This window comes from Accipiter gentilis, chromosome 8 (genome assembly GCF_929443795.1).
Source record: "Accipiter gentilis chromosome 8, bAccGen1.1, whole genome shotgun sequence".
In the NCBI taxonomy this organism is placed as follows: Eukaryota; Metazoa; Chordata; class Aves; order Accipitriformes; family Accipitridae; genus Astur; species Astur gentilis.
This window is the reverse complement of record NC_064887.1, coordinates 24,748,887-24,772,873: the sequence shown is the minus strand read 5'-3', so window position 1 is coordinate 24,772,873 and position 23,987 is coordinate 24,748,887. Positions and strand designations below refer to the sequence as shown.

Sequence of the window (23,987 nt, the reverse complement as noted above, 5' to 3'; positions counted from 1 at the left end):
AAGTGTGGGTAGAGAGAAGGAAGGGGAGAGCAAGAAATACCAATAGGCTTCCCCTCCCCTTTGCCCTCACATTACTGGATGATACTTCTCTTTCTCCAAATACTGGAAGAATTCACTGCTGCTGCAATAGATGGACAAGACTGAAAGGAGATGACTGATTCATATATGCATCCTAAGTGATTATTTTAGAATTTAAAAATATATTTCACATGTGTATTTCTCAAATAGCAGGGGTGAAATTGCAGTTCCAGAGGAAAAATGGACCAGGATTTGTCACTGTTACTGCCTCTTTAAATGGATTTTTATATATTAGAGAAAAATCTAGATCTCTCAAGCCATTTGTCTGCAATTTCCTTCCAGTTTTTACTCTAGGAGAGGTGAGGCAAATTGCTAAGTATTTTAACTGCTTTTTTATTCTCCTTTGTCACTTCACTGTGTCTTAATTATATTAGCAGTGCTGTGAACAACACATGACAATAATACTGAATTCTTATGCAAGACACTCAGACTAGACCCTCACATGCCATTTAAGCATGCTCCACATTTCACAACAAGAAATAAAAGTTCGAGACACGAACAGACTGGGTTTAGTCATATTTATTCTTCCTTCCATCTTATTCACTAATTTATTTCTTCCTCAGTCTCATATTCTGTCTTCCACAGCCTTAAGGGACAGTATTTGGAACCTTAAACCAGTTTCAGTCAATGGGATGAGGTCAGCCATCAGATCCATGGGACCAGCAAGATTAGGACATACTTATCCCAAGTCCAAGTGCAGTGCCCTATTCAGACAGCTATGCTGCATGCTAGTTATCAGGTTGAATTGAAAACAAAAGTTATATTAAAAGACAGCAGGATCATTATTTCTCCCTTCTGCCCACCTCCTTGAGTGCCTGAGGTAATTTTCCACAACAAAAATGAAATACCTTCTTGGAAGTGTTTTTGTGCTAAACAGCAGTGGTTAATTTCTTGCAACTAATTAGTTATTCAAGTGAAAGTATAATGATCCTCCAACATGATTGAAAGTGCTTCAAGTGAGTTTCCTGCTAACAGTATACTTCTAGAAAAGATGCAATAAATCAGCAGGGTTATGGAAATCTTTAAACAAAGCAAGTCTACAACAGGAACCCATTAAAGATATAGCCATGTAATATTTTATGTACCTAGCTGACTTGTGCTTTTAACCTAGCACTTTCAGCTATAGCTTTTTAGCACCTGGGTCATATTCACTAAGAATGAAATTCACCCTATCTGCTAAAAGCCAGCATAATGTCTCTGCATTAGGTGTTCAGAGTATAGAGTTACCATAGGACTTAAGTGATGGAGCCTTCCCACTGAATGGAATTTCATCCAGATTTTTCTAAAGAAAAATACAAACAGAACATCTTTAAGCAGCACAGAAATTTTAACCTCAAACTCCCCGATTACCCTTAGCAAGAAAATTGGTAGGTACCCAACAAGAAAGGTTTTATAAATCCAGGGAGGTATTGATGCAAGAAGCAAAACTTCTCAGAATAGCCAATGTCACCTATGATTGTTCAGATTATGATTTGTTGATTAAGAGTGGTTACTGAGATGATAATAGCAGATCTCTAGAGATTTTGAGAGAAGGTGCTGATTGCATAAAATGCCATCTACTTCAAAAACTATTAATTCATTACAGGTTAGGTGTTTAAATGTGTCAGGTACTGTGGAAAAGTAAGACCCAGTTGTGTAGAAATATATTTTGATTATGTTTGAGCCTTCTGGATGTTACAGATGTACAAATCTGATCCCCTTAAATCTCCAAGAGACATTTCCCTTTCTTCCATCACATTAAACTGTGTCTGCATGTGTGTTAACATGTATTTTCAAAATACACATAAACGTACATGAAGCAGAGGGAATGGTTTAATAATCCCTGCTTACTTTGGGTATACATACTCTCCCTCATCCCATTCACTCTTTTACTTCATTGCCAATCTCCCAGTCTTCCCACGGTTTTAAGAGACAGAATTTGGATTCACAAACCAGTTTCAATTGAGGTACCAAACATTATTTCCTGGCCTACGCTTCCTTACTGCAGCAGATGGCTGCAAAAAGGGAAACCTCACTGCTGTGGGGCTGGAAAAGGGAAACTTCAGGAAGGAATGTAGGAACCATATTTTCCTGGGACTCTGGGAGGAAGCAAGAAAGTTATAAGAAGTTAGCAGAAGGGGATTGAAGGACAGAGAAAAGGAGACAAAACATCACTCCCCCTTCCCAATAAAGTCATCTTTGCTCTAACCATAGGTTTTTGGGCCAATGACCACTTTCAACTTGCACTTTCTGTTGGAAAACTAAATTAGGAGTCGAGCTTAATTTTGTCAATAGAAAGTTTAAAGTGGTCACTGGAGCACAAAGAGCTTTTCAAAGGGCAGCTGAGCTCAACAGGGACAAGGAGGAGGATGTTGAGAGCCACAAAAATACAGGCAGATTAAAAACATTAAGGGTGCACCATTTTTCAACAATAGAGATAAGACTTCTGTAACAGTTCCTGTATTCTTTTATCTATTTATGGGCTGTTTTCTTCAGAAGAATATATTACTTAAAAATATGTCTGCCAGGGCAGAAATTAAGTAGTTTGTGTGTGTTGGTCAGTAACAGTAAACTAACTAGGCATTTGCTCCCTGAATACACAGGATTATGCTTTCCATTTGTACTGTAAATCACTGGATCCAGTACAAGTGATTGTACTGCAATGGGTTTTGCTATGCTAAATATTTAAACTGTGTGCCCAGTCCTTCAAAGTCTAAGTTTATTCTCTGTTCAGAGCTTTGTAGGGTTGAGTCAATAGCATATTTGTTTTGAATGGTTGTTCCTAGATAACAGTAACAAAAATCCAAAACTTGTTTACATGATTAACACGCCTAAAAGCTTGGCTCAAGACACTTAAAAAAGGCAAGAAGAAAAATGCAATTCTTTAGAATGGTCTCTACTGTTGCAAATAAGAAGTTACACCATCAAAAGGCAAAAAGAATGTTTTGCCAACTCTGGACCGAAACCTTTTGTTTTTAAACTGGAGTAATGACTGGCATAAAAAGATTTCAAGGAATTTCCTCTTCTCCCTGAAGTTATCCATGAGCCTTTCTACTACCCAAGACTGCACATTGTAGTGATTGCAATATAGGCATGTCGTGTGGGTTCTAAGCCATAACCTTTATTTATCAGAGCATACAGAATGTGATGGAGAGTCAAAACAAAAATATCAGGCAATTCCATCTATCCTATGAAAACTTTGTTCCCATCTGAGCAGTACCTTCTGCTCCAAGAGACAGATGTTACATAAGCTATTTAGCAAGTGCCCCTCTACTATTCTTAACTTGTATTGTTATCTTAAGAACAAGATTTCACCAACATTTACGCAAACCCCTATGGAGTGTTCAACATACTCTCAAAATTGCATTTGTGGTCTAACTTCTGTGTAGTTATATTTTTAGAAACAAAGATGAAGCATAATCTCTCATCTGTTTCAAATTACACATGAAAAATACTGAGTATGTTAGCAACAAATAGATTTGCATGCAGAAATTTCAGAGGAAAAAATGCAAGATTGCCAAAATACAATTACAGCAAAGGAAATAATGCAAACAAGCAATGATTTACCATCCTTACATTTTCAGAATTGCAGCTCTAACTGAATGCTGTCTGCCTTTAGTTACTGTCCAGTCCTGTGTAATAAACACAGTATTTGAAAAAATATACTTTTTCATACCTACATGCTACCTAGAAAGGTCCTGATACTTAATCTGGAAGCAGAAAGAACTCAAAAAGGTGCCTCTTTTCCAGGGAAGATGTGATTTCCCCTCTAAGGGCCTGGGGCACTGTGCCTCAAATGCTAATAGCTTGAGTTGTGTGCAATAGCCCTATATTGTTTATATAGCACTTCACATGTTCAAAGCACTATGAGATATCAGCCATCACTACACTTTTATGAGGCTATAAGTATTACCCACTAAACATTAGGGTTCAAATGACTTGCTCTTGATCAAAAGAAACTTTGTGCAGCAGGACCATAATTATTTGAATTTGGTAATTCTTGCAGTCCCTTCCTATGGTGACTCAGAAAGAAGAGGGGGATGGGACATTAAAGCCAGTTGCTACTGTACTATGCTCTGGCAGTTAGATACAGAGACACAGAGAATCTCTAAGCTAAATTGCACTCAAACAGCACCTTTTTCTGGTAACTTCTAAAAAATAATTACAAATCAAATGCACAAATTAAATTGTTTTAAAAGCCCCCAAACATGTTTTTCTGAATATATGTATTTTGTATAGTCATTATGAAGAACCTAAAAGACAACATACAAACTGTACTGAAATACTCCAGAAATGCTAAGCTGGGGATCCCCATTCATTCTGAAGCAGTTTCCTTTTTTAAAAAAACCAAGAGGATTAGTAGGCAAGTTAAAACTAATCAGCCCATTTTCTGCAGGTAAAGAACTGCAATGTATTGTCTAACACTTGACTACAGTAGGATTCAATAGCATTTAGAAATATAGAGTATTTTTACCCTCCATTTTTATACATACTTTCATTCTATGAAAAGTCAGTTGCTATGCTGACATTTATAAGTCTAGCCTCAAAATATCAAGTCTTCATTCCCATAAAATATATACAAAGACAAAAGAGATGTTGAAAAACAACCAATGAATCCACAGTCTTGGTACATATGACAACCAAATAAATGCTTGACAAACACTCAACAGTATACTTTCTGAAGATTCTTCACTATCACTAAAAACACTTCACGTAAAAATACTAACACTGAGATTGAAGACAGATAGAATAAGAAAACTCTTATCATCTGCCTTTCCATCCAGCACCCACCCCATCATATAATACTCTTTCCCACATCTTACATTTTAACTTGTACGCAGTCTTGGTTTCCACATGTACCATATGTTTTCTGGGCACAGCTTCACAGTTATTGGGCTTAGAATCTTGCCTGCAGGATCGCATGGGAAATAGATCATACTACTAAGACAAAAATGTAGACTGCTACACACAATCCAGATTCATCAAATAAGAAAAGGATGGCTGTTTAAGGCTATCACAGGAAGGGGAGGGGGGGGATAAGAAATGCCCTTCAAAGGCAGTGATGAGTACAGAGAATTACTAACAGAACCTCTTCTGTTTCAGCTGAGTTGATAATGTTGCTCTTAATATTTATCCCCTCTATCGTACAACTTCTGTTTGACTTTTTTGGGTACAGGCCACACAGAACTCTATGCCAGTCCATTTGCAATTTCTACTGTTTTGACTTGCATTGCCTGAAAAGTTAAATTACTGAAATATTTACTAAAATATTAAACTTTAAGCACAGTGTCAGTAGGTGAGCATTACTTCATGGATATTAATGTAAAAAGCAGTTACCATACTCTGTCTACTGATCTAAAGAACAGATGTTTGCATATGATTTATGGACACTGAAATATGTGCATATCTTCCATAAATAGTAATGTGTTCTAGTAACAAAAAGAGGAGAATTGTCATCCAAAAGGCTGGGAAACTGCAGGCAGTATTAAAATTTATTCAGCAATTTCTTGGCTTGAAATAAAAAGCAAAGCTTATAGGTCCAGTGCCACAATCCTGTATGTTGGAAAAGCTCTTAGAATTTCAAACAGGACTAGCAACATGAAGTAATAAATTGCAGAGTGAGGCTCAATAGGTGAGTTATAAAAGTCTGTTTAGGACACAAGAATGCAACTATGATTTGTTAAATTAGAGTAACAATTTGTATTGATTGAGGTACAATAAGTCTACAGCAGTAAGCAAAAAGCCATTATTGTCTTGGGTATTTTTATATTAAATTTTGTTTTGGAAGTGTCTTTAATATCAAAATTTAACAAAATACTAATCGGTAAAATTCTAATGGGCAAAGCATAGTTTAGCACTTTGCAATTAAAATATTTCTGGAAGTGCAATCAAATATTTCATTAACCTAATATCATTGTTGCTCCTCACATTTGTTCTGTTCATATATTAGCTTGGCTAATCAGGATCCCACCTCACAGCCTGTGTTGTAGACAAGTAATATTATCTGATGGGTTTAATTTCAAAAGCACAGTCAATTTTTGGACAGCAGACTTACTAAAAAACTTAGTCAAAGGCTACAAACACATGAACTAGCAGTCTTGGGAGATGTCCTGGTTTCCAGGCCAGCAGAATTCTGATAGGACTCAATGAACTGCAGATTGCTCTGTGATGTCAAACAAGTTTTGATTTAGTTTAAAAAAAGTCTTGTGGTTATTATTTCACCTCAAAAAGTGTTTTCTGGTGTGCCGAGGTATTTTCCCCCTCTTATTTCATGAGCGAGAACCAGGATGATTCTGCATAACTTTAGATTGCTTCATACCATAATGTGGAAGAAAAGCAGCATTGTAGAATGGAGAAGGCAATCACAATTTTCCCTCCTGTCTCAGGCTGGCATGCACTAGTGCTTCAAGATGTTATGCAGCTGCTACTTTTCTCCAGAGAGAGCTGTACTCCAGTAAAAGTTGAAATATTCCCTAAAACATCTTTTTTCCAGCAGGCATTTACAAAGATGTTTCCATAGGTTGAAGGAAACATGAAAACATTGTGATTGTCTAGTTGGATTTCTTGAAAAACATTGGCCTTAGAATTACTGCATTAGTAATTAGGAGCCAATGCTATACTCCAACACACTATAGAAACAACTGCAGTTAGTGTTTGTAGTATACAGTGATATTACAATGAAAGTTATTGGATTCTGTTCTTGCAGTTTTTAAGACCACAGAAGAAATGAACACTTTTCACTTGGTCAGAAAAAAGGACTTCCTCTTGATAGCTGCACAGTTTTTTCTTTCAGCATATAACTCAAAGCCATCCAAGAATAAACTGAACCTCTAATAAGTATAGTCAGCTGAATTTAATTCCTTTTGGTGGAAGCACAGCAGTGTCAATACTTACTGAGATTTAGTCTTACTGCTAATTTATTGCAGGTAAAATGTCAATACAACATGAAAATTTGTCATTTGAGAAAGGTTTAATAAAAAAAGATGAACACACAACACAATAAAAAAGGTGATAAGGACTGATAACTGATCACTCAACTCTTTTTTTCCAGATGAGCATCCAGGTGCCAGCTGGTGTAAATGCAGATGCCACTGACATCAATGGAGCTGTGTCAGTTTAGACTAGCTGAGAATCTGATTCCAAGTGTGTTAGTACCATTTTTAGACACTGCCACTGGAATTCACTTTTGCAACACAATTAAAAATACAGCCATGCATTGCATTTCCTCCTGTCCCCAAGTGTATAACTGGAAGCCTGTTAGACTGTGGGAGCAAGAGGGATGTGGAAGTGTAGCCAATAACTGTATCACTGAGATAACTTTGCAATATGAGTATTCACACTATTGTTCTGCTGTCTGTCTTTTATACAAATGAACACATGCTTTCAAGTCTTAACTCCACCTTCCAGTAACAATTGAATGCCAGCAAAAGAAAAAAGATGCTGTAAGCCATGCAGAGTATCTGTCATATAAATGTTAACTCACTATTTTAATCAGTGTACAATCTGAATAAACTGTTTTAATGCATCATTAGGGAAATTATCTAACATCATAAGAAACCTCCAAAACCTGAGGTCTGTGTATTCACCAAGTATTTGTCCTAAGCAATCTCACTGCTGTATAAGCAGTTTATCATTAAAAGTACTAAACCAGCTGCTTCAAGTAGCCTGCAAGCCAGACCTATCTGACATCTACCATTTATATTTCATCAAACATTTACGTGGGGGAGGGAGAACGAAGAATGGAAGAGGTGGGCCAATAAGCAGGGCAGCGTAGTACTTCACAGCTCTAGCCACCATTTCTAAGTAGGAAGAGGGAGCTTTTATTATTGTTTTACATAAAGTGGCTGTTAAACATGAGTTTACTGTGTAACAGTTGTCAGTATTAACCAGTACAATGAAATTGAACATTAGTCTTTTGATTCAAGATATCAAGGTTAAAAAGGAAAAGCTAATTAGAACTGAAGATGCAGCTCACACAGCAATGAAGTAGTTGTCTGTTTGTGCAGCACAACACCCATATCTTCAATTTAGGTCAGTCCATCAAGAGGAGGAAAAGGACTGGAGACTGAAGATGAGATGCTCTACTTCACACAGTTGCCCTCTGGAAGGACTGGCAAAGGCAGTCACTTAAATTAAGCACAGGTCATCAGACAAGATATCTAATCTATTCCTAAGACAGGCAGCTCTAGCAGTCCAAATCCCTATGGCCTTTACAGCGACACAATGAACTACTTCCTCATGTACCTCTGTCAATCCATGTTAGGTTCCAATTTTTTTTAAAGCGGTATTTCATGTACACCATGACCCTATTGCTCATAGCAAGGAAAATGCTTTGGTTTATTTATGACCTACTAACCTTAAATAACAAAAAAACCCCAACCAACCCACATCCAATCTGAACGTTCACATAAGCCTGAAGATCTGAAATAAAGTTTAAAATAAAGCTGGCATTTGTAACAGCTAGCTGAGCCCAGTAAGGGATTTTAAAAAGATGAAAACCAGATGAGAGAAGATGAAAGCATTTTTACCCTGCATAACCTACACACATCAGGAATCAGGGCTGGAGCTCAGGAATACTTTTTTGTGGTTTTATAAGTTGCAGCCCATTTCAACAGAGGCTAGGTAACCAAGGAAATACTGACTTTTTTCCATTATGGGGGGTGGGGAGGGAATAGTAACCTGTGAAAGTAATTCCTTCTAAGATGCAATCCACACAGCCACAAGTTCTACATAGCTCCTCTCGTTTCCCTACACTGCATCCTAACTGCCAGGTATCAGCCAGGCAAGTCCCTGTATTGAAATATGAAGTGACAGATGGAAGCAGGGAATAAGAGTATAGGAATAAGTACTGAAAGAAATGGTGTACAGAAAGAAAGCTTATAATAGGGCAGATGTTAAATATGAGCAATCCTAAACCATAAAGTCTATTCATTTGGCCAGAACAACATTGAACAGATGCAGATACACAAAAGACTACTGAGTTGGAGAGCCTTATTCTTTCATCACTCATGCTGGTGTAAAGAACTCCTTTCATAACATCCACGGAATTGAACTGTAGAAAAGCCAGTACAAATAAATGGAGAAAAAAACCCCAACAAACTTCAGAGCTAAAGTATTAGCAGCAAATATCCCATTCTGCTGGGAGGGGGGGGGGGGGAAGGTTGACTGACACATTTGGTTAGAATCTAGATATATTCATAATCACAGTGGCCTTCCTAAATAAAACCCATCTAATCTACCATAAAGGAGAAAATTAGTTGATTCCATTCTTGTCTAGTTCTCCAGTAGGCTATATTAATGACTGTCCTTTAGATACATTTGATAGAAAATACAGACGAGTTAAATGATGTAATAAATACCTCTACATGCAGAGCAATTAGTTGCCAGAAATAGCTAGGACAAAGTCCTTGTCATGGTGTTTGTTTACAAAAGATACAGGCAGCACACTTATGACCTGCAGCTTTTTGGTGCTGATTCCCTTTATGCAAGTACAAACAAGTTTAACAAAAAAAACCCCAACATTTATAAAGATTTTTAAAATAAGCAGAAACAGAAAGAGTATAAGACATCTTTTACCAAAGGACAAGGTAAACAACAATTCATAGAAGCCAATGGATCAGTCACAATTTCAGTGCAGCAAGCTAAGAGTGGACCTAGCAAAAGAGAATTCAGACCAGCTGAGCTGTGAGACCACCTTCTGCAGGAGAACTCTGATCACAAATGCAAATAAGGTAAAATTCCTAGGTTACCATGTTTTGGCTTCTGATCCAGTCTCTAAAAGCCCTTCCCCTACAACACAAAAACTGCAACCCTACATATTTTTTATTTTAATTTTTATTTATATTAAGAATGAGAGCAATTGAGTTGGAAAGCTCAGAAGATTAGAAAAAAGTGTTGTGCTACTAGGGAAATTTTTTAGAATAAGCACTTTACTGTGTGATGATCAAGTTCTGGATATGGACAGCATGCTGCTACCTAAAAAATATATGAAAAGAAATTTAGGTCATCAAGCCTTGGTGTACATTCACTTTTTTTTCTCCTGAAAACTGTCATAACAGGTTCTGCATGTATGACAATTTGTAAGGGAAAAAGGCCCTCTGTCTCTAAGACATTTATTGAGAAATTAAGCCTTCTTAAAAGAAAATGTAGTTTTCATCAATCCTAAGCAAGTTTAAATCCATTTGAACCATGTCAGCATAAGAAATTTTACCCAGTTGGGCAATCTATAATTGGCAACACTGATTCATAAAACTCTTAGCCAGCTCTGTTCATATATATGGGATCTTGTGTTGTGGTTTGCTATGAAGTTCAGTTTTGTGAAATGAGACAATATTAATCCACTTGTGACTGAATCTCCAACCTATGTTGTTCAAGCCTGAATAACTGAAATATCTTTTCTTTTCATAGAAAGAAGTTTGAAAAACTGCCAGCTTCTTGCACAAAGACTGAAATAGGATGGGCAGAGAATGGTGTTGGTGTCGGTAAGAGAAAAATAACTGAAGTTGCATCATCTGTATTAAAATCATTGTGTGAATTTTGATTCCCCCCCACACACCTTTCAGGCATTTGAGGATGCTGTCAAGTCAATGGAGTTCTGTTGTAGTGGTTGCTTCAGTGAACATTCAACGCTGTCGGTGAGTTTGGAATTAAAGTGAAAACCATCGACCGTTGATTGTACCCTCCAGCTAACCATCCTCCTCCTTACTTCATGCTTTCAGGCCCTAACACTGAAGATAGCAACCTAGCCACCACATGATGTTTCTCCCCCACCCTGCCAAGCTTTACAAAAAAGGTCACAATCAACATTCATTGCTGTCGGTGGGTTTAACTATGTGGACAAGCTCACTGAACAATGAATGCAACTGTGGCCCCACATTTTACAGTTGCCGTTGAGAGGAACATCAGCTCTGAAAGCAGTAGTGAGAAGCAAACACTTCTTATAGGCTACGTTTTTCTGGGCAAAAAAATAATTGGGGATATTCGCTTTTTGCTTGCTTGTTTTTAAGTGTGTTTAACTTAGCTGACTAGGAAAAAAATAAATCACTGCCTTTTTTCCAGAATATTGTCCTCCCAGGGTTCAACATCATCAAAATCATGAAAATTCTTATTCAGCATGTATGTGGAAATAAATAACAGTACAGGGAACTTTGTGTATATCCACTCCTAAGGATTCTGAGCATAAGAGGAATGAATATTTAAATCTCATTTTAACTAGGCACTGTGAAATAGTTAAAAAATTTCTTCTATAATTGTCACTACAAATACAAATGGAAGCCAGAGTTCAGATACAGATAAAAATGTTATATCAAATGAAAGATTAATTAGTTTTACATGAAACTGATTTTAAGCACCTAAATGAATACTATTAGACAGCAAATACTATTACATTTGCCTTTTTTAGGAATCTGAAAGATGACAGAAATGTATATCCAGAAATAATAATAGAAGAGTAAAATTGTAAAATTACTGTAAACTTTGGGTATCTACATCATTCTTTTGGTATTGCTGATACGAAAATAAAAGTGTAAATAAAGCTCACAACTTTGTCCTTATTTCCTTACAACCCTTTATTAATCTGATAAAACACACTGAAGGACCCATGTACATTACTCACATCACATTGTCATCCAAGGTAAGTTCAGCCTTTAGACTTAGTGCAACTCAGATATTCTGTGGTAGGAATTGCTTCCAGAAGTTAGGTAATCGCACAGCATTCATATTGTTCCTCCTCGTAACAGGGGGGTCCATTAACAGTACTTTAGTCTGCATATTTACAAAGGTTCCTCAGCACATCAGTTACACAATGGTTGTCTTGTGTACTGTACTTGCCTGTTTTATCCACATTTCACCATGTAGCAACCAAACAGGATACAAGCATCAAGGCTATCATGGGAGGATACATCTGTAGCTGCTTCTTGAACTTTATGTTACCAGTCTACTTTAAAGGATAAAAAAAAATTTTCAATCCTGAAAGAGATCGGTCCACAATCATATACAGGACTGATATTTATATGGGGAAAAAAAATCAGTTCCTCAAAGACATAACCACACTAACAAATTAAATCCTGGAATTGTCTGGACATTATTTAAAATTGATGTTTGGAAAGGTTATAGTGTTTTTATTGCAGTATTTACTAGAGAAGAATATACAGGGTCTGTTGCTCACTGAACACTGTTTTGGTCAGAGACAGCAGAGTATTAAAAGGAAGGGTTGCTATGGATGTATGACTTCTCAGCAACACTGTTCAGAGATAAGCCTATATTTTTTAAGTTTACTCATTTGTACAAAAATGGGAACTTGAGTTACTATTGACTTACATTTTGCAGATGGATAAAGATAGTATTAAAAGCAGGACTCAAAGGTACATATTGTATCAAGAAGGAGAAATTCAGATCAAGTTTTGGCTAGTATGTTCTTGCAACAGTAGGCATCAAGGTTCCTTATTGGAACATAAAAATCAGGTCCTGTTTCTGCAATACATTTATTAATGCTGGTTATAGTTGTGTTATGTATTTTTAACAGAGAAAACACTTATCAAAATAGACAATTCTGGAACTTCGCAACACTGGAAAGAACCAGTGTCCTGGAGCATGAGTGGTTTCTGTATATATGTTTTCTATGCTAACTGATAATGTCTGAATGATTAGTTTGGGGGGGACAGATTCCAGTGCAAGAAAGAGATAAAGTTCTATCTTTTTCTGATGCAGTACTTTTCCTCAAAATACATGTTTTTCCCTGATTTCTATCATAATTTTTTTCATACACTCACTAAACAGCAACAATTCGTATCATATCCTACTAGAACAGAGTGCAGAAACCTCTGTCAGCATTGACCTAGGCACAGATAGTCCACACCCATTACACAATATAAAATAAATATTTTTACCTGGACTGCAAGTTTTTACTGGTTTCTGGAGAGACTCTACAGCATTGGCCTCTTTTAATGGTGCCTAGTATAAAATTTATCAGTGATTTAAGTGACATGTTTTCATACAGAGATAGAAAAATGTCATCTTAGTGTACAGATATATATTATTTCATACAACTTAGAAGTCGACTTCTACAGACTAGTAATTTACAGAATGTTCATTGGTGAAACAATGCCATTATTCCACACCCCACAAGAGATGCTGGCTCACACGTGTCTTTCCTCATGCTGTAAAGACACAGAACAATCTCATTTTGGTAACAGTAGCTGTGAAATAATGTGGAAAGGTTTCATGGTCATTTTCATGTTTTTTGTTAATACAATCCATATGTACTCGGTGCAATGCCCACAGGCCATAGAGACATTCTAGAAAATTGCTCCTCAGTGTCATTGTAAATAATTCACTCACAGCAATATTTTTAGGTCAAGCATATCAAAGTCGCAGTAAACACAATAGACCTTGACATAATAGGAGCACTAGTTTTACAGCAGCAGAGGAGGAGGAGTATACTTTCCATACATGAGAGATCAGTAGCTGTTCCTCTGCACACAGTATTGTGCTTAAAGAGAGCAGAGACAGTACTAAGGGCTTATTATAAGGTTTGGAGTTGTTGAAGTTTTTACTTAACTATGTTTTGTTTGTTTTGGGTTTTTTCCCTGACTTCTGGTATAAGATGGGTCAAAACATCTAACCCAACAGTTTCTGCATCAAGTCTATAACTTCTGTTTAGCAAGTACAAAAAGACACTTGGTTTTATCTCTAAAACTGCAAGTCAAAGAATTCCTATGATAGAAATAGTCTGTGATATTGAGGACCATGGTAGGACGAATATGTTAGACTTGCTTTTTGGAACAGCCTAACACCACCACATTAACATCTCTTGCTTTACAGATGGTGAAGTGCCATACAGTAAGATAAAGAGTTAAATATAGAAGTAGTCTATAGCTTAACTGCAAGCAGTATCTAGATGATCTTGGAGTCCAATCATGTGTCTTTCTGGAAAAAAAAACCACGCTCCTGTAATCCTGACTTTTCCCTAATGTGAACACCCATGTTTTTCTTGCTGAAAACCCCTTTTTTTTCCTTTTCTTTTGATGTTTATCTTTGTTCCTTGCCAGAGTTACAATGAAAACTTTTTTTTTTAAAGCACTTCATGGTGACACCCACTCCAGATTAATTTTTATATCTTGCTCTTTTATTTAGGTTTGTATAATTTTCTTTTCTTTCTTTTTTTTTAGTCTTCCTGTGCATCCTCCTTAAGTGCAAGTGCCAGAAATGCAGACCACATTCCAAACAGCCCAGCCAAGGCTAGCTGAAATAGTCTGGTGTCTCCTTATTTTACAAGCAAGCACTGATCCTTTTTAGCCAAAAATAGCATTTGTAATGGCACCACACAGTTAACACATTTAAATTTATCTAACATTATTTCCATAGATATAGAAGTGTCCACAAGTTCTTTCCTAGTTTGAAATAGATTATTTCATCCCCTTGAAATGCAGCACATGCAATTTTTTTTTAACTTGGAGTTGGTTTTTGTTTGGTGTGGGGTTTTTTTTCCCCAAAATGTAGCTCCTCCTCCCCCACAAAAAATCACTGAGGTTTTGAAACTTAGAAACCATGGCAGTAAGTAGTAGTAGGAATGAACTTTGAATACCAGCAGAAGTCTATCATGATTTAGTAAGAAAATATTTCAACTTGCCATTGTATTTCATTTCCCCCACATTATTTTAAAAGTACAAACTGCAAAAGGGGCAATAGAAAGAATAAATACAAAACCAGCAAGTTTTTCATAAGCTTAAAAAATGTTCCCTCTTATGTAAACGAGGTGTATCTTCAAGGTGCATAGACATAAGAGAACCATTAAAACATTTGCCATTTGTCACTATTGGGAGATATTGCAGATATCATCATATAATTTAAGCAAACAGAATTTCTGGAATGTAGTTATAGAACTTAACTACTGTGCCGTAAGTAATGTATTAGAAGTAAAAGGATAGCACTATTTTACATTATTGCATTCTCCTCCTTTGTTCATGTAGGAAGTATAATGGTTAACTGCCATCTCCTGCTGTTTGCATCCAAAGTGTATTTACAAGCTCAGCATTTTACATTGCCATGTTAGAGCCTTCACTTCATAACAACCAGTAATCACAAATTGAATACACAGATATGTCTGACAATATATGTAAGGAAAGACTTATGTGTGAGTTTAGGAAGTATTGATCTTAGGAGGAAACACAGCAAGTATTCAAATCGCACAGCTTCCAGATGTGGCTTATCAAAAAAACAATAGAATTGCTCAACTTCTACATCTGCTGGTTATGAGACTGCCTTCACATTGTCACTAGAATGAAAAATAGTCTCCTCCTCCTCAGTCTGGATCTGAACTGATACCAAAAATTTAGGGAAAGCTTCAGGGGCAGATACTCTAATCCACACAAGCCATGAATTACAACAGAAACTTTGTCGCTATTTCACATCAGAAATAAGCCCCCTAGCTCTGCAGCTACCATATATGCCAATGATATATAGCCTGGCCTTTCCCAATTTTGTTTCATGAGATACAGCTGCTTCCAAGCTAGCCCTAAAAATGTTGATGATGTTTTAATAAAGCCACTCTAACCTATCTTAAGTTTGCAAATAGATTGTCATGATTCCTGATTATATAAGTTGTTGTGACTTGTTTAGTGGTTTTGGGGGTTTTAATCATCAATATTTTCTGTTAGAAATGTCACACTAAGTCTTTATGATGAAAAACAAGTCTAAAATTGACCAGATACCACAATTCTAGGAAATGAGCATTCAGAAGGTTCAGATACCAGGTCAGGCAAAAAGGCAAGAGAGCTGGAAAGTAGCATTCACCTGGCCATTAAGATAGCCAAAGTTGCACTTTGCATAGCTGAAGTTGCACTTTGCACTCAAGATAAACCACACTATACAAACTATTTATCTAAACTACACTGTCACCTACGGGTATTGGCAAGTTATCTCAATAATCATGTTAAGTTAATTGATTGCATAGATCTATTGTTTAGTGACTAAACAGTTAAAATTTTTTATCATAGTCATTTTGAAACACTGAAACAAAAAGAAATACAAAAATACTAATTTTAGCTAGTGAGAGTTGAGTCCAGGTGGTTCCCTCAAAAGTCAACATCACCATCTGATGTGTAAAACCTTCCTAATTATCATAAAGTACACCCCATACCAATTATTGTTTGCCTCAAAATAATGAGCCATGATAAGCCTAAAGTTCATGACAATAGATTTACATTTAAATGTCATCCAGTTCACTGTCTCAGTATCAATGTGCCACTGGTTACCACACTAACAGACATGATGAAATTACTGCATCCACTGTCCTGCAGAATAGGGAAGCCACAAAGTGCTAGAGGGATACCAAAACTAAAAGAACTTTCAGACAGACATCAGGATGTAACTGTAGAAGACAACAGGAAAAAAAGTACTTTAAAGACAGCAGCCAGCTGTGGCCTAAAGAATATCTTAAAGTAAGTCTTTGTAGCCTCTCCAGGCTCAGAAGGTCTCTGTACATCCCTAAAACAATTTGCAGGAGATCATTCCAGAAGTTCGTGTGGATCATGATCTGGTAACTCATGAATTCAGATTCTCTGCTTGTTTTAGTCAACATACTTTTATTGATTTCAATGGAATTATGCCAATTTGTACAAGCTGAGGATTTGGCGAGGCAACACATGAGAAATGTGAAAGAAGTACGGTCCCACACATCCTACACTAAATAAAAATGTAGTCAGAGGTAGATGCCACTGGGGGGGGGAATGGGGATGGGGGGGGACGGACACGACACACACATGACAAAAGAACATGTAGTTGAAAAACACATGTTCCCACCTACAGAGATCACATTTCTGCCCACGAACAAACTGTGGGTGGCTCTGGACACATAGCACTTGGACAGCTAACTACTCCATTTGTGCAGATTACTGCTTTGCAGGTACAAATAAGGAGCTTCAGAACACAACAAGCAGGAGAGTATTTTGGGGCAGAAACATCACACCCACATTATGATAATCTGGCCTTTGCCACCACATGACAGTCTCCTTTGCTTCATGAAGCTTGAGGTACGTGGGTGGGAGAGAGTTCATAGCATATTTTTGTCTGACAATGGCTCCCACAGCAAAAGCGTACATGAAGCAATAGGAGCTTGTTTCCTTTCTCTCCCTTCACATTGTGCACTTTAGATAATTTCCCATTATTTTGACACAGAGGTAGTAAAACTAAGCCATTCATTGGTTACATTTGAGGAAAAAAAAAAGGTGAAGCAAAACATTATCACAACATTTAAAATACCTTCTGTCACAATATCCAGGAGCTCCTTGATTTGGGGTGCCTGTTAGCACCCCTCTCTGTTCTAGAACCGTATACTGACTTCAGACTTGTATCAACCTTTACAGGAGATTATTTATGTTCTGCAAAATTTCAGACAATGCAGGTACATGTACAAATGCTTGTAACTGCTGATTGGAAGCGCCTTCTGGAACCAGATGACATGCATCAAGAGTAAAGTGAAAAAGTGAACACCACAAACTGACTGTTAAGAGTTAATTCTAAAAAAACCAACACCACAAACAAAAAAACCCAAACAAAAAACCCCCAAACACAACAACAACCAAACCAACAAATTAAACCAATCCCAAAACACCCTCCCCTTGTTCCCCTCTCTCCATTGCTACACCACTGATCTCATCAATGTCTTTGTGGATGCAGACAGGCACCTAAAACAATTCATACTTAAGGAAAAAAAAAAGAACACATTAGGTTTCCTTCCCCTTTATAGGGACTGTTACCTGTGTGGGAACATGACTTCTGCTTTAAACTTTGTATTGAGATTTTGGGGGCTCTACTGTATCTATTGCTATTTAGTGAGGAGCCAGGAGCATTGCTCAGGAGTAATCCAAGTCCGAGACATGCATACCTGCACAAATATTTTGCTAGAACTTACAAGCATACCTTTCCAGCAAGTTTTGACCAGTCATAACATCTAGTGCTAGTGGTTCCTCTCTACTTAGATGAGGTACCTAAGCTATATTTTCCTGAAAGAGAAGTATTCCTGCCTTATTCATTTTCTGTGAGTACACATTTGCCAGGAGGATATACTAGCCTTTGCCAAACTGAAACTGAAAGGTAACTAAAGTGACCTAAAGTAAATAATATAGACCATGTTTTAAAGAGTCTTTGTAGTCATTGCAATTACACAGGCTATTCTTTTGCCATCTTTCTAGCACAAATGGACTTGTGTAGGTCCCATCTACAAAGAAATTAAGACTTGGATCCCCAAATCAATATGATTACATTAGCAGCTTGATGTGCTTGAGCTCACAGGGTGCTGGTGACATTATCCTCATAACAGGAAGAGCCACAGTTTTAACAAGCCCTCCCAAGTTGTTGAGCAATAAAGTTGGTATCTCTGCGTTGCACATAGACGAGACTGGTAGGTTCCTGAGCCAACTGCAGTTTATGTACCTCTATTATCATCAGAAACTGTAACAGTCAGTGTTAAAGTGAACACAGAGCCTGCATACTTAACAAGCACAGAATACTGCAACATGTGCTTAGGCTCCATGTTCACTTTAAGGTTGTTGGCTGCTACATTTTTTCAGCTCTTTTTACAATAAGGTTGCTCACTAACTGCTTTGCAAGCTTTCACGTATGTATCATTTCCATCAGTTACAAGTATAAATTTACAAGCAATGGGAACACACACACACGCACGCAGAGTCTTGTGGAATCTGTATAGAAGGTAAAGCTGTTACCAGATGGCATTTTTGTGTGGCCAGATATTCAGAAGCAGCATCTGAATTTTGGATGCTTCACTTTTTTTTTTTTTAATATGCCCAAAACACAGCATTTGCTCCTAGAAATAACTCTTGTGATATTTTGTGGATAAACCTCTAACAGCTCATTTTGCATGACTACATACCTAGACAATAAGAGCCCTGAATTAGAGACCACTCAAAAATTCAGCCCATAATGTCAGTAAATAAACTTTATGAATATAATTTTGAGTCAGCCCTAACAGTAGCAAAAATAAGTAGGTTGCATGTTCCTTTCCTACAGGGAAACATTGCCAAAAATATATAACTGTCACTTTTCATCTTCAGAATAATGTTAGCTACTGAGAAAAAAGATTCACAATGAGCAATTATGTCTTCAGCTTTCATGTCATTTCACATCATTCCACTATCACCCATGCTTAAAAGCTTAGAGGCAACATTCTAGGTCAGTGACTTTTGCAGACAGTGTATTTGCTGTTTGGTAATTAAATTAGATACACTTTAAATTACCAGATTCTGAAACAGACAGCCACTTATGAACACATGACCAAATGTATCACTGGCACTGTTGACACCGGATGAGGAAAATTATACATGTTAGCAATCATTAACTATAACTGAGGATTATAAATTTAAGGATTATGATATTAAGAATAAGTGGATCAGCAAATCACTGCAGAGAAAAAAAATCTTTAAGATGTAGCTAAAAGCCAGACTGAAGGACTGACCTACTTTTCATCACCAAGTTTTATTTATACGTGTATAGAATTTTTTTCTTATGTTATGATTATCAGAATAACTTCTCCTACCAAGAAAGCTCTCAACTATTAATAAAACTAAACAGAGAATGAAATACTGCAGTGGGTGCTCAGATTTTACTTTTAATAAGGTTTTAGCCTGCATCTCATGCAAATAGCCACTAGTGCTGTTTCAGATAAAACTTTAAACAGCTAAATAGAGACATTAATTTTCACTTCATATAGAAACTTTTGTGGATAAATTAAGATATTAACTCTTAAGATAAAACTTAAAATTGGAATTTAAAAAAACTATTCCATATCAAACATGGCTCAGAGGCATCTACTCTGTAAAAGTATATAGGTTTGCTATTTTTTCAAGCCTTGCATTTGGAAATGAACATTAAAAAATTCAGAAAAAGATCTGATGGGTGCTGTAAGATATGCTCTTTGTAAGAGCAGTTCTCGTAACTCTTCAAGGGACAAAGACATTTAAAAAAATCCAAACTAAGCAATTTAGAGAGGTACTGTTAAAAAAAAAAAGAATCATTTGACCTTCATTTTGTATGTGTTCAAAGAGTGATGTTAATAGAACAAGGCATGCAAAGGATAACGAAGCACGGAAAGAAGACAGCTTCAAGCTGGAGTCTAGTTAAGTCATGCAAGTGGTTCTACAGCAGAAGCTATTGGGGTTCCACTGTTTTGGGTGTACCTTGTTCAGCCCACCCACAAGGTTCAGCTCAGAGTTTTGTTGGCTTAATTCCCCTACCACCTTTCTCACAATCAGCATTCAAGTGGAAGTCCTCAATTTGCACCAACCATACAAAAAGGTCCAATTTTAAAACCCCATTTTGTCTTCTTTTCTGGAGCCTGACCAGTTGGTCTTATTTCAAGATAGACACAAGCTACAAGGCACAATCAATATTATTAAAATATCCTGTCCACCTAACTGTGTCTACAGACCACTGCAAAGACATTGAAGCCAGCCCCACAAGCTAAGGATGACACAACATGACTGTAGCATTGCCATAGTTACTTCTAAAGTAGAGCTGGAAAATTAGTCTTAATGTATGCAGGTATTGCTTTGGCTGAAACACATGGAAAAACTGGCTTCAAGAATGAGGAAAATGCAACCCACCACATGTATATTTCTGACTATTATAAGACACAAGAGTGAACAAGGGGTTTTCTGTGTCCCTTCCTGTGCCATGGGTAGAGGTTTGCAGTGGTGTCACACTCAGCTGCCAACAGGTGTTGCAATGGGCAGCCATGTAAAGCATCTATTCACTGAACTCTGTCACTCCAGTTGTGTGCTCTTTATGGCAAGGAAAACAGAAAACAAAGAGGCTGTTATGCTTTTAACTTCAAAGTCTTTGTACCCCCAAGCTTCAACTCTGTACCTCAGGCAGTGCAGCCCAGAGGAGAGACAGCATAGTCTCAGGTAAAGATATTTTTCTGCTCCAATAAACTCTGTAGTGCTTACAAAAGAGATTTGTTTGTTTTTAAAATCTAGGCACAATGATAGCAGAAGTTCACCTGACATTCGTTATTTGACTGACAAGTAAGTTTTATTCTTAAGCTTTCCAAGTTCACAGGAAGGTTTTCTTCTGTAAGGCCATAGAGGAATTTTAAGTTTATCCATAAGTGCTGCAAGAATCAATGTACAAGTTAGGAGATATCGATCTTCCCAGTTTACAGCTCCTGTTGGAATTATCATTCTCCAGTTGCACCAATCTCCTCTTCAGGGAGGAGTGAAAGGGGGTTAAAGCTTTTATGAGATCCCTAAAGCCTGTGTGCAATATTTATTCTGTTAGTCTAATTAAAGGTATTACTATGTATATAGTTACTGGATCTGTCCCCTGTGGCACTTCACATCATAAATAACATATGTGAAATGTACTCCTATTGGGACAGGCACTAGTATCAATTCTTCTTATGCTACCTCTTTAACCATTACATCACCTCACCATTCTCTAGGATTTTGATTTGGAGTAAAAAAATACCATTAATTTAATATGCCATTAACATAAAATATTATATATTATATAATACAAAATATAAAAATACCATTAATATAATATTAGTCTGGGATAATTAAATTTACTAAATCTATGACACACATGAAGAAATAATAATTTTGAGATTTATTCACTTCATGTAAAATGAAGTAGTTAGTTATACAATGTGTAAGTCAGCAGTACCAAATTTAATTCCATGGGACTGGCCCAAGATAAAATTACAACTTTAAACATGCGTTCAAAAGGCTTTAATGTTAGCCCATGAAAGATTCTGGGAAAAAACCCATAAGTTTGGTCTTCCACTCCAAATTTCAGAGGTATTCAGATTATAGATTTGGATTAATCTGCCTACTTTAGAATACGTAAGCATGTATTCTCTTAGTGGGCAGGAGAGAAGTTGTGACTATACAGCTGAATTCTCTTTTCAGATCCATGCAGATGCTATGTTAGAAAATCAAAGTATGTGCGTGCTTAAGACATTAATTCAGCTGCTTAAGACTAAGGCAGTTGCCCAATATCTCTAAGCTGCAGATCATCAACTGCAACATGTATATGTGGCTATACTCCTCACTCACAAGGGTTCAACAGTGTTAATGAGGCGTGGTCCAATACAATATGAGCAACAAAAAATTAACAGTTTTTTTCCTTTATTCTGTATGTATATAATGTATATAAGCTGTGTTTTCATCTAAAACAATTCTACTTTACATTTTTACCAGCATATGGCATTTTGAAACCATAAGGTAATTTGAGAAGTCACATCAAGTACCCCTCATTTCTCATGCTATCATTAAGCCTGTAATATCTTTGAGAACAAGCTTTTTTTCCTCTCCCTATATGGAGGAAGTTTTATAACTTAAGATATTCCCCTCAATTTTGTTATCTTATGGCAAAGCACCCAGATTCTTCCAGTATAGATACCTGATAATTTTCAATGATCTTTCTAGGATCTCAATGTTTCTGGAAGTGGCACACCCAAGATTTTATGAAGTAATTTGGATGGTGTTTTACTATTGCTGACTACAGTAGATACACTTTCCAACCATTTCTTCAATTTCCCCAATGTACTTGCAGCCCCCTTTATCCCAATTTAATTCTTATTTGTAAAGCTAGTGAAGATGCTCATGTTCAACACCAGGTTCTTAGTAAAGCTGTTGAATAGTCCTGGACTTGGGACAGAACTTTGCATACCACCATTCAATACCTTTTCATTTTGAGAGCAAATAACTGACAACTACCTTGAACCTTACTAACAAAAGGAAAACAATTATGGCTTCTCTGTTTTTAGCAATTCCTATTATCCCATTGCAACAGAAATTAATTTGACAGTTTGCTTCTTACAAATCCATGGTGACTGTCATTCTCCTCACATTTCAAGTGTTTTTAAGAAGTTGGACCATTTATTCCAATATTAATTCAAGGTATTTAACTTCAGCCAGAAGACCAATAATTCTGTGACTCCTCTTACCCTGTTCCCAATTTTTAAAGATAGGAAAGATTGTTTTTCTTTCTAGCCATCATCTGTCCTCCAGAAAGCTTTTAGATCTTTCCTTGGAAGCACACCTTTCAGGAATTTTTTCAGGAAAAATTTTGGGAGAGAAACTAAGGAGTTTTACAGATGATTGACACTGCAAGCACAAGACACTTGGCAATAAAAGAGAAAAAATACTTGAGCAGAAGTACAACAGAAGAAAAACTTGTAGACAAAAATACACGACCCAGTTTCTCACTACAGACCAAGAGTAAAATGGAACAAGTGACATTTAGTATGGTGCAAGCCTGAAGGAAGGCATCAGTATTGGTCTTAGGTAGCCTTGCTTTGGGCCAGTACAGCTGTGACTGAGTGACTTGGGCACTGTGGACACCGATGACATTTGAATGACATTGGGGAATAGGTCAGGTAGGAATGGTAGAAGAAGGAGGCATGATCAGGATGGAGGAAGTATAGTACTGACAGATAAGAAAAGAGCACTTTATAGACAGATTCCAGTGAGGAAAAGTTTGGAAAGGTTGTGCAAAACAAAATCTTTAAAAAAAGCCATGAGAGACTACAGAAGCATCAGATGGTGTCTCAGTATAGATCAAAATATAATTCAGCAAGAAGAGGCGAGACATTTTGCAGGAATGGTGAAAACAAGTCAATAAATATATCAGAAAAAGGAGCATGAAGGGACATGCAATAAATGGCATACAGCTGTTGTACCCCTCTTCTTGCTCACTTCCATATTTGATAACAGCTCTTTGCAATCATTAATCCCTTTGATAGTTTAAAAAAGATGAAATACTGACATCCAGCTGGGCTTATGTCTGCATGGATAGTTCTACAAAACTAGATACCCACCTTTCCCAGACCACCTAATTTAAGTTAGCAACCTGGCTGAGCTGTCAGACACTGGAATGGAGTCCACTGCAAAGGTAGGTTTTTACTGAAT

At 36.9% G+C, this 23,987-nt stretch overlaps 1 long non-coding RNA gene across 4 annotated transcripts in view; it reads left to right on the top strand.

Moving 5' to 3' along the window:
- The window catches only part of LOC126041691 (uncharacterized), a 65,254-nt gene extending 53,680 nt beyond the window's left edge, over positions 1 to 11,574 (top strand). Inside the window, exons 4-6 of one of the 4 annotated variants that reach the window (XR_007506974.1) lie at positions 10,465 to 10,538; positions 10,620 to 10,691; positions 10,776 to 11,574. This is a non-coding gene — a long non-coding RNA (uncharacterized LOC126041691). Of the gene's footprint in view, positions 1 to 7,108; positions 10,539 to 10,619 lie in introns of all 4 variants that reach the window. The other 3 variants (XR_007506976.1, XR_007506973.1, XR_007506975.1) reach the window with 3 other exon arrangements.
- Positions 11,575 to 23,987: the final 12,413 nt, after the last annotated feature.